Source organism: Phascolarctos cinereus, unplaced genomic scaffold (genome assembly GCF_003287225.1).
Source record: "Phascolarctos cinereus isolate Bilbo 61053 unplaced genomic scaffold, phaCin_HiC Scaffold_726;HRSCAF=1367, whole genome shotgun sequence".
NCBI lineage: Eukaryota > Metazoa > Chordata > Mammalia > Diprotodontia > Phascolarctidae > Phascolarctos > Phascolarctos cinereus.
Window position 1 is genome coordinate 1,107,088 of NW_027556098.1, and position 12,335 is coordinate 1,119,422.

At 39.1% G+C, this 12,335-nt stretch overlaps 1 protein-coding gene across 3 annotated transcripts in view; it reads left to right on the forward strand.

Moving 5' to 3' along the window:
- The first annotated feature begins 5,062 nt into the window (after positions 1-5,062).
- The window catches only part of SCML2 (Scm polycomb group protein like 2), a 145,996-nt gene continuing 138,723 nt past the window's right edge, over positions 5,063-12,335 (forward strand). Inside the window, exon 1 of one of the 3 annotated variants that reach the window (XM_021007449.2) lies at positions 5,063-5,188. The gene's annotated coding sequence lies outside the window, so the exon portion shown is untranslated. Of the gene's footprint in view, positions 5,189-5,525; positions 5,700-12,335 lie in introns of those variants that run through there. The other 2 variants (XM_021007445.2, XM_021007447.2) reach the window with 2 other exon arrangements.

Consider the following 12,335-nt stretch of genomic DNA (forward strand, 5'->3'; position numbering starts at 1 on the left):
TCCACATTTAATTAAGTGGTTTCCAAACTTTTTTGAGTGTGGAGGACTCTCCCTCCCTCCACAATAGCAGTTATGTTATTGCTGATTGAGGATTCTTAGACATTTTGCAATAACTCTATGGCCCAATAATCCTAAACCCTTGAAATAACTCTGTGACCCTGAGGGGCTCTGCTGGGAACATTGATATCACAGAACAACCCCCGGAAATAGTTAAGGCTGGTGTTACTACCTCCCTTTTAAGGACAATAATGGAAATAATTAACTTTTTTTTTTTAGTTTACAAAAACTCTGAGTTATTATCTTGGTTTTACAGATCTATGTGGCACTTAAAAGATTTGCAGAGCAAATGGTGGGTAGTATTATCCTTATTTTATAAATGAGGAAACTGAGGCTCATGGTCACACAGCTAGTAAATGCAAGTACTCAAGCCCAAGTCTTGTTGTTTAGTCATGTCTGACTCTTCTTGACCCCTTTTGGGGTTTTCTTGGTAAAGATACTGGAGTGGTTTGCCATAACCTTCTCTAGGTCATTTTACAGATGAGGAAACTGAGGCAGAGTTAAGTGACTTGCCCAGAGTCGCAGGGCTAGTAAGTATCTGAGGCTGAATTTGAACTCTCAGGACTTCCTGACTCCAGGCGTGGCACTTTATCCAATTCACTACCTGGCTGCCCAAACCTTCTAACTCCAAATCCAGTACTCATTCTGCTATGTCACGTGACCGGTGGCAAAACCAGGATGCAAGAGCAGAACCCAAATCTCCTGACTGCCAACTTTATGTTTGTTTTTCTGCTATTCCATGGCATCTTTATATTAGATTTTTAGCTGTAACTATTCTAAAGTGATTTACTTTTCTTATCTCTTGTCATTTATATTGGAAAAATTATGATTCTGAAGTAGGGAAACTACTATTAGTGCTGTTAATAACATCATTAAGCATAGAAATAATAACAAAATGAATTATCTGTTCAAGTCTGGTCTTGATTTAATAAAAAAAATAGGTATAAGTATTAACAAATGAGAATTTTTGAATTTTTTGTGGAATCTAATCTATTAGAACTGAAGGACAGAGGATCATACATGGAGTCAGTAAGATCTGGATTTAAATCCTGCCTATGACACTAGTTATGTGACCTTGGGCAAGTTATTTCTTTTTGCTTCAATTTCCTATCTATAAAACAAGGGGATTGTGTTCATTGCCTCTAAGTTCCCTTGTATCTCTGAGCCTATGTTAAGGGCAGGCAATTAACACTGGATTTGCAGTCGTCATAATTGTAATAGCTAGCATTTTATATAGTGCTAGCACTTTACATATGCTATATCATTTGATCCTCATAACCCTGTGAGGTAGATGCTATTATACTCATTTTATAGATGAAGAAGCTGAGGTTGAGAGGTTGTGACTTTCCCAGGGTTACATAGCTAAGCCATTGTCTTAGGAAGGATTGGAACTAAGGGCTTCTAGATTCCAAATCCAGCACTGTATCTATTGCACTACCCTAGTGGCCAAAATTCTGGGTTCAAACCCTGTGTCCAACTTTACCAGGTGTCTGAACAGACACAAGTCATCTCACCTCTTTGAGACTAATTCCTTATCTATAAAACGTAGGGAAAACAATTACTACTCAGGGGGTTGTTCATAGGATCAAATAATAAAATGTAAATAAAGAACAAATAGAGGCCATTATTTTAACTTGTTAAACAATTTATTGAGCATTTATTGGTCAGAACATCACTGACGGCTTTTAGTATCTGTAGTCAATTTGAAGATCTTCTGGAGCTTTCTTAGGTTTATTATTTTAATAAGTTGAGTTCTATCAAGAAAACCCTTGGAATACCTGATTGTGACAATAAAATGATACTTATTTAATTTGCCAGAAATGTCCCTTATCTCTTCTTTCTTCCAGCTTTAGATAATGGTACATAAATAGTAACTGAATTTCTTGGGAAGCTATGAGGTTATTGGAATTGGGAAGAAGGGTGAAATAGTTACATACCTCATACCCATTTCCCTCCTGTGACAACAAAGGGGGCTTTTTTTCCAAGCATCTTAATACTTAACTTTATGGCTGCAAATAATAGTTTTAACATAAGAACGTAATGGTGATGAAAATCAATTTTTAGTTAGATTATCTAGAAGTAATGTTTTGATTTTTGCTTAATATGAAATTCTAAGAACAGATATAAGAAAAATTACACAGGACTTATATTGAAAGATCTTATACAACCCTTTTAAAGATGCAGTATTATTTTTAAAGGCAATAGAAGAAATGTGTATTCAGATGGTTTCTGTAGGACAGAGACTTGGGCATTATTTTTTCATGCAGAGAATGTTGATTTTTTGTAAACTGTTCTACTCAGATATAGTCCATTGTTTTCACTTTGACTAACATGTCAAAGTGACTGAATAGCATAATCTTAGGTATGATAGAAATGAAAAAACTGACTCATATTTTGAGTTACTCAGAGAATGGAGTGTAATTATTACTAAATGATATTATTAGTACTTATGATCAATATTAATGACTACTTTCAAACTAACTCTGTCACAGGGCATAAATGATAAAGTGTATGTATTTAGCTTAATTTGCAAGGCTCAAAAATAAAAAGTCAAATGCATTATATAAGCATTGAGTATAATCTAAATCTTTGAGCTTATTTCTTAGTGATCTCTATAGATTGTGTAGGTTAAATTTCTGGAATATCAGTATTTTCAAATGGCAAATGAAAAAATTGGAAATTAAAGAGGTGTAATCATCTAGGCAGTAATCTGAGTGTAACTACGATAAAAAGAGCACAAGTATGTAATTGGGGAGAAGAACTGTTATTTCAAATCTTTCATATTTAGATGGAAAAAAAGGCTTTCAATAATAAGGAAGATCACAACTGAGCCTCTGATTAACTGTATTCAATTTTCCATTGCCTGTGAATAGATGGGTAAGATTGAACCTTCAGCCATTATTCATTTTTATTGATTTCTTTATTCATATAATCTTGCTAGTTTTCTTTTAAAATTTGATCATTTGGGGCATTTATTTCCTGCAGCATGCGCCTTACTAAATGTAACTGAAGCGATCAAATAGTTTTCTCCAATATCTACACACTATCAAAGCGGAATGACTGACAACTAACGTCTTGTTCGGTGTTCTCTAAGTTGAATCAGTTCTTGCTTTGAATTTTCTTTTCCTCGGGGGCTCCTCCACCTCTTCTCTTCCTTTCCTTCCTCCTCACCCCCTCCATCACGGGGCACAAAAGTTTTGCATTGCTGGGCTCTTTACTGTTTAAATGGAAAGAAAAAATACAATTTCATTTTTTTCCTAATGTTACAATGAAGTAAGTGCCTTATATGAAAAATGAACTGTAGTTGTAGGATATTTATATACTTTCTGGCATGTTTCATTATCTTAAACTTAACTTCTGGATTGTGATTTTGCAAAATCTAAGTAGCCCCAATATACTAAAGTGATGGGTCCAAAATATGCATAAGGTAAGTAGCAAGAGGGAAAGGATTTAGCTTGCCAAGCTTTCAAGGTGGTAATCTTGTTAAAATTCAGATGGTAAGAATTATTAATATTTTTAATCCAAAAAAGGCTTGGATTTTCATGACTACCCTAGTATAAAAACACATAATTTGTTTCTATTTGAACTCATGAATCAATATAACATATACTGGAAAGCTCTTCATTTTAAAGAAATTATAATATAGTCTTTATCAGGTAAATATTCAACTAAAAGGGTAACATCACTTTTATATAGAAATATGTGATTCATTTTGCACAGCAGTATGTTTATTTTAGGGGTTCTTCGGAACCATTTTTCATCTCCAGCAGTCTCCAGACCCCTTAGCAGGTGTCAGAAATATCCTGAATTGAGTTTAACATTTAGCATTGAGATTTCTGACTCAATTTCATGTTATTCTTGGTATGCAATTTCCTGCTGGTTTTATTTATAATAAAGCTCGGAGACAACCTGCAAAATAGACCTAAAAATTACTTTCAATTGAAAAAAAAAACAACAACCAGAACTATGGTAATTTCTCAAAGCTAGCAAAGAGGGCAGGCTTGGCTTTGAAGCGACGAGAAGGGAACGCCTTCCTTTTTGGAAGGGGATACCCGGAGAGGTGACTCAAAACTTTGCAGTTCGAGGACAGATCAAAGGACCACAAAGCAAAGCTTGAGTGGGAAAAAAATTGCTTTCAGGCTTCTCGCTTGATTCGACAGTTCCCCCGTTAGAGCCAATCTGATGTGACTGGGGGGAGACCTTTTTGCAGGACCGGAGACTACGCAGGGTGGCGGGAAGCAAAGCCGTAACTTGGGGGAAAAAAAAGTGAAAAGTTTTATGGAAAATGTTGAAACGCACTCGCAAGAACAGCTCGGCTCTGGCGCGCTTTGAGACCTTGCGAGTAACATTTTCCTGGCACAGCCGTCAACCTGCCTGAGGTTGGTCGGGCCAGGGCATCTATCGTCTGCTCCCTAAGTTCCTGGTCCTCTGGGGTCCTCCGATTTAGGGAACGATGCGGAAAAGAGATGAAAGGGAAGGTGGGCGTGGAGACTGCTGCCTACGGGACTGTTGCGATCTGATGAAAAGGTGACCCGCAGGATGGGGGCAGGGGGCCGCGCGGTGCATGCCCGTGTACCGCCAGAGATGCACCCTTTGGGCTGGGACGTGCGCTCCGCTAGCACAATCGTGCCTCGTCAGTGGACGTGAAGAACGTTTGCAGGCGTGTTTAACCCCCACAGCGGGGTCCCCTCTGTTGCACATATGTAGCCCAGCCAGGGCCGCCTGGCACTTTGGAGGGGGTGGGGTGGGGTGGGGTGGACTGGTGGAAGGCACGTGGCGCGTGGCGGGGTGGGCGGTGTCCCGGATAGGGACCCTCTGGCTCCGCTTCCCGTATGGCGAGGCGGAGATGGAGAGGCGGGGGAGGGAGGAAAGAGCAAAGGCGGCTGCCCGGGATGGAGTGGAGGGGAGTGGGGGTGGGCAGAGAAGTGTGTGGGGAGAAGCGCGCGCCAGCCCTCCTCTTTCCCGCCCCCCCACCCCCGGGGCTGCGACTGCTGCGGGGCATGCGCGGCTCCGCGCGGCGCTACACAAACATGGCGGCGGCGGCGGCGCCGGCGTGAATCCCGGCGCCGGACGGACTCAGGTGACAGAGCAGCTCTACTTCCACCGCCTGCGCCCGGGACCTCCAAACGAGGTGAGTCGTGACCTTTGCCTCAGCCTGCGGCTTATTTCTCCGAAATCTCCTCCGCCTGGCTCCCGCTGGCAAGGCGGGTAGGCATCGGGTGTGTGTTTGTGTGTGAGTTGGGGTTGGGGTGGGGTGGGGTGGGTGAATCCCCCTCTCGCCAGGGCTGTCTAGCGCGGGGAACGCCCCCTTCACAACCGCGGGGCGGCGCGCGCCCGGGTGGGGAGGGCAGCTCGGCTCCGCCCCTCCCTCCTCCCCTCTCCCGCGCTCCGAGGAGGCACCCCCCCCGCGGGAGGTGGGCGGGAGCGCAGGGTGGGCTTGCGGCGGCGGCGTTGTTTCCCCTCCCCGCACCCCCCCGCCCCAGCTTTCCCGGCTCGCGCCCACTCTCCTCCGCTTGTGGCTGCCCGGGCAGTCTGCATCTCCGGGGCGCTCAGCTCGCGCCTCCACCCCTCCCACCTCCCCAAACTGTCCGCTTCGGAGAACCTAGAGGAAACCCACTCCAGGTGTCCTGAGCACAGGAGAGGTGATTGTTTCTTTTTCTTTTTTTAGTTTCCCCGGGCGGGGGGGGTGTGTTGGTGGTCTCCCTCCGTGCAGTCCTGTGCACCATCCCGTGCAGGGGCATCTCCCGGGTGGGCATGTGGCAAATCCCTCCTTCCTTCTTCCCCTCCCCCCTCCTGTACTCGGCGTTTCTTCATGCTGTTCAATCCCAGGGACCTGACACCTTCCCCCACTACGCTCATCCCGACCTAAACTTTTTTCCTCCGAGGGGACACCGCCCCCTTTACCTTCCGCCCCCCCTCCACTCCTCGTTTTCCACAGACTAAGGGGGCAGGAAGGGAATGGGGGTGGGAGTGGCAGGAGCCGGTCGTGCGCGCTGTTGGGAGCCTGGCACTTGCCCTTGGACCGCTGGCCGAGGGGGAGGCTCGCGGGCGCTGTTGCCCCCCGCCGGGGCGAGGGGGCCGGGATGCCCGCGTTGGAGCGGGTCCCTTTGGAGAGGAAATGACCTGCGTGGTTTTCTGTAATTGGAGTCCGGCAGCCCTGAGGATGTATGTCTTTCAGACCGAGGAGAACTTTTCGGAACCTTTGCTTTGCGGGGTTATTTGTGTGGGGCTCGGACGCACTTTCTGGGTATTTGGGGAGCAGTGCTCGGTCTTGGGAGCGTCCCTCAGATGAGAGACTGTAGGCTTGGCTGCACATTTACAATGTCCGCAATGATTAGGCAGGAGCGGGGAGTGTGCACTTGGGGTAAAGTGTGGCAATCGACTGAGGGGCTTCTGTTGGGAAACCTTTATTTCATTCTTTCATTAACAGATTGTGTCTTTGGAAGGTTGTGAATGACAAGGGTCTGTGGCATGTAGGCTCTTGCATGTACTGGAGAAACAACTTCGAAATAATTGCCCGTTTCTTATTTTGGAAAGTTTTTTGGGGGGGACAGGTGTACATTTTATTTTTGTGCAGGTGTACCTTTGTAGGTATGGCTGTAGTAAAGGAGAAGAGGAGGTAGGTTCCTATAGAAGTCCATGTATTTTGTGGTGTTTTAGTTTTAAGTTTTTGAAAACTACACATATTTGCAAGATTTCATCTTAATCTTGGGTGTATGGAAGTAATTTATATTGCCTTTTATTATTAGAAACTAAACTTCAGATACTGGAATTATCATTTTCATCATTAAAAAGCTTTTATTAAACTTATATTTGTACAAGATGTTCTATTTGTTGGTAGAAACAGGCATTTTCAAGATAAAAGGGGGAGAAATTGAGACAAAAAAAAATAATCTGACCAGCTCCATGCCATCTCCAGGTTTACTCAGGATATTTTTCTTTTCAGAAACTTTATGGTGTGCCATTTTAATGATTATAGAGCGAGTCATTCCAGCTTTGAGAGAATGTCACCTGTGTCTTAAAATGGAAATGTCAAAAATTTTATAGTTCAATCCAGTCAACATTTATTAAGCACCTGCTAAGTGCCAGGTAATGTGCTGCACTAGGGATCCAAAAGGAGGCAAAAGACAGCCCTCTACGACCCTCACAATCTTACAATCTCATGGGGAGATAACATGCAAACATATGCAAAGCAAGCTACATACAGGAGAACTAGGAAATAATTGATAGAATTAGGAGGGGTTGGGGAGGCCTTCCTGTAGGATGTGGGATTTTAATTGGGACATTATAAGTTTATTCTTTATAGGAAACATTGCTTTCAAAGAAATCATAGGGTTAAACTACTTACTAAACACTAATAACACGACTTCATTAAGGTTATTATGTATCTGATGTATTCTGTGTAAGTCAAAGATTACTGAAAGAGAAAGGTCTTTTCATATTTTCATGCTGCTTATTCCCTTTTTGCAGTTGGTGTCTGTTTCCTCATCAGTGAAGTCTAAAATTGTGGAAAAAATGCTTTTAGAAATGTCCCCAAAGGTGAAATTCTTGAGACCAAGTCTGTTTGTACATACTTACTTAGTGTCCTGTATTTGGTTATATTGAACTCTTTGTATTCTATAAAATAGCCCGAGACTTAACACCTATTTTGAGGGGGAGGGAAAGGAGAAGTGAGGTCCAGAAACCATTTAGGCAAGTAATTGCCAAATGTTTTGAAAGATTGACTGGATTTTGGAAGATGTTATTTTGGAAGAGAAATGGGATGGAACCACCTTGTGAAAGAGGGCACTCCAAGCTATTTGCTTTTATACACATATCACAAGGATGTCTGATTTGGTATTAGTAAACTGATATTTTATGTAGTGAATTAAGGTTTTTAAAGTACTTTACATTGGAGCCTTGCAGTCTTGTGAGGTAGTTAATATAAGTAATATTTGGTTTTACAGATGAGAAAACTGAGGCCAAAAGTGGTGAAATGACTTGATCATGATCACACTCATGACCTTTCTGACTCCAAGTTCTTCAGTTTCTCTACTATGTCATGTATTGTGAACGTTTCTCAAGAGGAGGGGTTTATAGGAGAGTCTGTTCCTACAATTGTCAGATCTTTTTATTATTTATTTAACCTTAGTACATATTTGTTGAGTACAAGCTAATGCAAGACACTATGAATGAGGATCCAGATGTATATAGAAGGTGATAAGGAGATTGTAAAATAGCTAAGAATTTATTCATAAAAATTCTAAGAACATTAACAGTTTACTGGAAAAATTTTGCACATAAATCAGTATAGATATTAAAGACAAATCTTAGGGCAAGTTTAGGGGAACAGTTGGAAAAAAATATCCTATAAAGAATATTCTTTCTACAAATCAGTCTTTGACTTTTTACTTGCAAGAAGTGTATTAATAATAATAATGGTACTACAATTCAGTTTTATATTAAAATATATTTATGAGCTTGAGTATGAGAAGCTATTTCATGCTTCAATAATGATTATGAAGCTCTAAACCAGTGAAGTCAGAGTTTTTCAAGTGGTTAAGGGTCACTATGAAGTGAGATCTGGAGACTTCCAGGGTGTTCTTCCACTCCCCCCCCCCCCCCCCCCCGCCAGTTATTCACCTAAATAAGTATTTTTATTAATGGTCAAGATTTTAAGGTTGTCATTTCCTTAGTTGAATTTTAACTAATTCTTATTAGAATACCTCTTTTTTTTTTAGCTGTTTAAAAATCTAATAGCCTTAACAAACATGTGTTATGGTCTGTTGTAGAGACGGATCTTTCATTTTCTTTTTTTTGGTTTGTTGAATTTTAACTGCTTTCCTCCTATTCTGAGATACTTTTTAGCCCCTTTTTGCTGTTGGTGTCTGTTTCTTCATCAGTGAAATGGTGATCGTAATCCTCTGCTTTCTCCCTGAGAAATAATTCATGATAGTAAAGTGCCTTGAAAAGGCTGCATAAATATCAAGTCATTCTGCAGGACATCAAAGTGTCTCCCTTGGTTCATTTCAAGAGGACTGGAATCATGTTCTTTATTTTCTTTGAAGACTGTTTGAATATTCTACAGTCATTTGTTTTGTCTCTGTTCCACAGCATTTAGCACAGTGTTTTGCACTTAGTAAGTGTTTAATAAATGTTTGTTGAGTTGGATTTACAGTACCATCTACCTTTTCCAACCTCAGGAACAGTAAAGTCAGAGAGATGTGACTTCTCTGGAATAGGACTTTCTTCCCAAGGATACTAAAGAGAAATTCTTGAGGCTCTAGCTGCTGCTGTATGTCTATCTCTGGTTCTGTTTTCCTAATGCTTACCTTACCTTTGTTCTTATTATAGTAGTTAATGGTACTCTGAGGTAATTTCCTGTTTTCTTTCCTCTCTCCATATTCCTTTTTCTGATTTTCATTTGGCCAACTTGGAAAGGCAAGCTCTAAAGAGCCAGGACTCTTGGCCCCAGACCGAGTTATGAAACTGTGATGAGTAAGTTTGTTAGAACTATATTATGGGTTGGGATTGGCAGTTCAAATAAAAGAGTTAAAATAGTGTCCTTTAGGATAAATTCCTGTTGGTATGTACTTGTGTTTTTTTTACAATTCCCAATCTCTAAAAATTTTTCCTTATCCAAGATGCCTTAGAAAAGAGAGTTGAGTGATGGTTTTAGGAGCTCAAAATTTTGGTTTGGAAGTGAAAGGTTGGGTCATTTTGAAAGAAAGTCTTCCAGGATTCCCGGGGCATGGATCTTAAAATTTATTATTCTTTTATCTTTGGGAAACTGAAAAAAAAAATCTCTGCCATTTTATGTTGATGTGGCATTAATGACATAGATATTTTGTTGTAAGGTAAATTTGATTAACTTAATTAAACTTCTCAAAATTTAGAATGTTTGGATGTAGAGATCTGTCAAAGGAATACTCCAGTATCATTTAATCCCATTTCTATTGTAGGTAGAATTGGTGTGGTTCCTAGTTACTTAATTTGAGAAAAGCCACAAATGAAAAATTTGACAGTTAGTTACTGTCTTTTATATTGCTTGAGTGGAATTCTTGACTCTTTTGATTTTTTTTTTCTTTAACTTAGTCTGTTTTAAAATTTTAGTCTTATAAAACCAGGAGATCTCAGAAATTTAAGAATGGTGGTTTGTATGCTCCACTAAACTCATAAATAATCCTGTTTCAACTAATATTTGGCATGAAATTAAAATCTTTTGGTCAGTACAAGCAAGTATTAACTTCTAATTGAATTAATAAATGACACAATTTTTTTTTAATAAAGAAGAAATTATTTTGGAACCTGAATGTAGTTGAACTCAAATAGTAGTTGATATGTTAATGTTACCTAACTTTATCTTTTGCTTGTCTGGGTAAACTTCCTTAAACAGGATGTGGCAGCAGGGAAAGATAATGAACTTGTTGAGACACTAAGTATTGATAAAACAACAGATTTAAAAGATAATGCTTATCTATTTCAGTAATATTACAGAATATATTTCTCATTTATTTAAAATGTTTTTTCTTCTATGATGGTATAGTTAGTTAATTTCATCATCTCTTTTTGGGGAGTGGTAGGGATAGTAGGGATATACTTAATACCTGTGTTTCTCCTCTTTAATTTTTAGAATCCTATGAAATGTCTATATTTAGCATTTCAGTGCTAATAAACACATTTTGAATGGTTGTAGAAATAGCTGATATCTATATTAATGTTGAAGAAGAACTTGACAGGGATCTTTAGTTTTTTGGGCATTACAGATTCAGGTTTATTGCATGCATTTTTATAGTGCTGTCCAGTGTGGATTGCTATTGTCATTTCCATTATTTTTCCTAGATCTGCTGTTAGAAACCATAAATCTAGACCAATAATGGGGACAAGATGTAACCTGACCATTTCCTTTGTCAAAATGTTACACAATGAGGTATCAGTAGTAAATTGACATGCCCACCATTCATTTTAGTACTGTTTAAGTGCTAATTTGCAGGCTTTCTTTACTAAGCCCATGGCTGTATTTTAAAAGAATAGGAATTTACCATTGTAAATTAGGATTTAGGTAATTTTTGACTTTCAATTTTGTATCTTCTGAAATAATTAAAGTTCTTACAAAACATGTAAATTTTACCTAAATTGTTTTTAAACTAGTGACAATTTATAAGTTATAAACAATTTGAATTTGTGGATTTGAATTTTCCAAGTAATTAAATTATTCAAAATAGCTAATTTGTCTAGTTGAGTTCATGTTTATTTTGAATTGGGAAAAGTTAAATTTCTAAAGTTTTTCAGAGTTGGCTTGGTCTAAATAATATAGATCACTAATTCGAAGGAATTTAAATTATTACTTAGGAAAACTCAGTGTTTTCTTTACTAATAAAGGACGTTCTTGTTTGTTAAGACGTACAAGACATGTTCTTATATACATGTACATGTTTCATTTTTTTAGAAGTTACCAAAACACATTTTGATTTTTTTTCTGATTAAGTTGTATCACTTACATAAGAATATTGAATGATAATTTGGTGGTGTTATTTATCAAAGCTATTTATGTAAATATTTATGAAGTAAGGAATTTAGGCTGTAGATCACCTCAAATTCAATAAGTTAATGATAGGTTTTAGATAATATTTTCAGCACATTAGTATACCTACAAAAACAAGGAAAATAGAAATTGTTTTTATTTAAATATTATTCTGTGGGAAAGGTAGCATGGTGCAGTGGAGAGAGATGCTGTACTTGAAATAGGGAAGACCTAGATTCAAATTCTACCTCTGACATTTATTAGCTAAATCACTAAAACACTTTGAGCTGTAGCTCCCCAAGGTATAGATGATAGTTGGCTTGGTGAAAGAAGTTCCCATGTTGTCAGAATCATATATAATGCACATTTTCTTCAATAAATAGTAATTATTTGAGCAAATCATATGTTATTTAAACTTTATGAGCTACTTTTTGAAAGATGAATTAAAATTTCATTCAGGTGAGTATGTGAAATTCAGACTATTGTTTATATAGTCTTCTCTTTGTTTCCAGTTTATTTATTGATTAGAAAAAGGTACATTTTTGGGGCGGCTAGGTGGCCCAGTGGATAGAACACCGGCCCTGGAGTCAGGAGGGCCTCAGTTCAAATCCAGCCTCAGACACATAATACTTCCTAGATGTATGACTCTGGGCAAGTCACTTAACCCCAGTTGCCTCACAAAAGAAAAATAGAAAAAGGTACATTTTCTTACTTTTCAGTTCCCAGAAGCTTTTTGTTCAAAAACTACTTGTTTCTTAATTTAGAATGAATTCAA